The sequence below is a fragment of the Schistocerca nitens genome, chromosome 7 (genome assembly GCF_023898315.1).
Source record: "Schistocerca nitens isolate TAMUIC-IGC-003100 chromosome 7, iqSchNite1.1, whole genome shotgun sequence".
Classification (NCBI taxonomy): Eukaryota; Metazoa; Arthropoda; class Insecta; order Orthoptera; family Acrididae; genus Schistocerca; species Schistocerca nitens.
The window spans coordinates 305777989-305781545 of record NC_064620.1 but is presented as its reverse complement, the minus strand read 5'-3'; positions in this window follow the sequence as shown (position 1 = coordinate 305781545).

Below are 3557 nucleotides of genomic sequence, written 5' to 3'. Positions count from 1 at the left end.
TGTGCGTCGACGTCGCCGGAAATCCCGTACAGTTGCAAGTGCTTCTGGACCTGTATCAGTTCAAATTGCACGAGACAGTCGCTCTTGTCGTCAACAGGACAATAAACTTTTTGTGGACTTAGACTTTGAAGGCAAAGTGATCCCATTCCAGCTCGATACCGGAGCTGCAGTTTCGTTGCTCAATCACGACACGTACAAACAACTGGGCGCCCCGCCATTGCGTGCCGCAAATGTTAAGTTAACTAGTTACTCAGGACAACAGATCCCTGTGTTAGGCCAGTGCAGCCTTATTGCAACATACAAGGGACAGACAAAACTTGTGTCATTTTATGTTCTTCGTTCCTCTAGTGCCGTGAACTTGTTTGGATTAGATTTGTTTCAATTGTTTAATTTGTCTATAGTGAATCAGGTCCTATCAGTGAATCAGACTGTGCCTTCCGCCAGTGTTTCTAGTCTTTGTGAAGAATTTGCAGACATTTTTGCACCGGGCCTTGGTTGCGCTAAGAACTATGTAGCGCATTTGGAACTGAAAGACAACGCGCAACCGAAATTTTTCAGAGCGCGCAAGGTTCCCCACGCATTGCGTGATGAGGTCGCACGAACATTAGCCGAATTAGAATCTCAAGGTGTCATTGAACGAGTGCAGGCTTCTCTCTGGGCCTCGCCCTTAGTAATTTTGCCCAAACCTTCCGGAAAATTGAGACTTTGCGTGGACTTCAAGGCAACTGTGAATCCACAACTTGTGACTGCTACTTTTCCTTTGCCCCGCCCGGAAGATCTTTTTGACAAACTGTGCCCGGGAAAATATTTTTCAAAATTGGACCTAGCAGATGCGTACTTGCAAATACCTGTGGACGAAGAATCCCAGCGCGTCTTAGTGGTTAACACGCATCTTGGCTTGTATCGCTTCAAACGACTGCCATTCGGGTGTGCATCCGCCCCTGCTTTATTTCAGCAATATTTACAAACTATTTGTGCGTCGGTCCCTACTGCTGCGAACTATCTGGACGATATTGTAATCTCAGGACAGACAGAAGCAGAACATTTGCAAAATCTCCGAACATTATTTCAGGTATTGCGTCAGAATGGTCTTCGCTTGAGGAAGGACAAATGTGTGTTTTTTGCTCGTGACTTACCGTACCTGGGCCATGTCCTTAACGCCCAAGGTATACATCCGAGTCCAGAGCACCTTCGTGCCATTCAGGACTTGCCGTCACCGCAGAACTTAAAACAGCTACAGAGTGTGCTGGGTAAGGTAAATTATTATTCAAAGTTTGTGCGCAATGCTTCTTCCATTTCAGCTCCGCTTCATCGCTTACGCCGTAAAGGTGTTCCGTTCGTCTGGACGACGGAATGCGAACGCGCCTTTCGCCAGTTGAAATCGGCGTTACTTTCAAATACTTGCCTTACGCCATTCGATCCCCGAAAACCCCTTTTGTTGATGGTAGATGCATCGGATTTCGGGATCGGTGCTGTGCTTGCGCACAAGGATGGCTCGCATGATCGCCCTATTGCCTTTGCGTCAAAATTGCTCTCATCTGCGCAAAGACATTATTCACAAATAGAGAAAGAAGCTTTAGCTCTAGTGTTTGGTGTTACCAAGTTCCATGACTTCTTGTATGGTCGTCACTTTACAATCATCACGGACCACAAACCTTTGACATCACTTTTTCATCCGAACAAGCCTGTACCTCCACGTACAGCGCAGAAATTCATTCGCTGGTCGCTTTTTCTCTCGCAGTACCGCTACGATATCTTGTATCGGTCCACTGCTAAGCACGGCAACGCTGATGCGTTGTCCCGTTTGCCTGTTGCTGAGGATAAAGCATTCGATTCTTCCGAACTTGCTTGCATGTTCATTGATTCGGAAACCGATGACGTGGTCGCATCGTTTCCGATTGATTTTCGTCGTGTAGCTACAGCCACAGCTGCTGACCCTGTCCTTGCTTCTGTTTTGCGTTTTGTTGCTACGCAATGGCCCTTGTCAAAGTCACGGATCAAGGATCCTTTGGTTCGCCGTTTTTTTGCTCACAAGGAGAGACTTTTTGTACGACGTGGTGTTTTGTTGTTGCGTTCCGATAATGATCAATCCCGAGTCGTGGTCCCACGTTCGTTACAGTCCTCTGTCTTACGGCTTCTTCACCAAGGACATTGGGGTATAGTGCGAACTAAACAACTTGCTCGACAGCACTGTACTTGGTTCGGAATCGATGCTGCGATTACGAATATGTGCTCCTCTTGCGTGGCGTGTGCCGAACAACAATCCGCACCGCCGCGGAAATTCTTTGCATGGCCGAAAGCCACTTCCCCTTGGCAACGCTTGCACATCGATTTTGCTGGTCCGTTCTGGAATGCTCGATGGTTGGTTGTGGTCGATGCTTTCAGTAATTTTCCTTTTGTTGTCCGGATGTCTTCCACGACGTCTTCTGCAACCATCCAAGCCTTGTCTGCTATCTTTTGCATTGAAGGTCTTCCGCAGACTATTGTTTCCGACAATGGCCCACAATTCATGTCCGCAGAATTTCAGTCATTCTGCCAGGCCAATGGTATTCAACATCTGACATCCGCGCCGTTTTCGCCTCAGTCAAACGGTGCCGCTGAACGATTGGTCCGGACTTTCAAGTCGCAGATGTTGAAGTTGAAAGAGTCGCATTCTCGGGAGGACGCTTTGTTGCTCTTTTTGTCTTCATATCGCTCTCAGCCTCGCGATGGTCGCTCGCCGGCTGAATTGCTCCATGGTCGTCCTCATCGAACTCTGATGTCTTTGCTGCATCCGCCACATCAGGTTCCTGTGCAGCGGCAGACTCCTGCTTTTGCTCCTGGCGACGTTGTCTATTATCGCAACTATCGCGGTTCACAGCGTTGGCTCGCAGGGCGCATTCTTCGCTGCCTCGGCCGCGCGATGTATTTGGTTTTGGGGGCCTCTGGTGAGGTGCGTCGGCATCTCAATCAGCTGCGCCTCTGTCGTCGCCTGGGTTCTGCCGCTCCCCGTCTGCTTTCAGCGACGGAGCCGTCAGGTCAGCGCCCTGGGGACCCATCTACTGGCTCGCCTCATCCCCAGGTGTTACCGACGATGCCTTCCATTTTGCCTCATGGCGTCGCGCCGCCGCAGCCGCCGCCGGCGCCGCCCGCAGCGGACGCTTCGCTGCAACCGCATGGCGCCTCCCTGGGTCACGCGCCGCCGCTTGCTTCCCGTGACCAGCCGTCCTCCGCCATGGACCTCTTGCCCGCTCCGGACCAGATGTCGTCTTCGCCCGTCGGGTGCTCCGACCACATGGAGGTCGACCCCGCGGCTCCTCTTATATCATTCCGTGCGCAAACACCTCATGTTGACGTGCACCCTGGACTAGGTTTGCAGGCGTTTCCTAGCTCCCCTCGGACCGAATGGCCGGGTGCGGGTGGCACAGCCTCGCCTGTTGTTAGGCTCCCCACCTCATCGCATACGTCAACATGGGGTCCTCCCCACGGCGGGCGGAAGCCTTATCTCACGACCGTTCGCCGATTTGCGGGGGAGGAATGTGGTGTCACCGCTAGACACCACACTTGCTAGGTGGTAA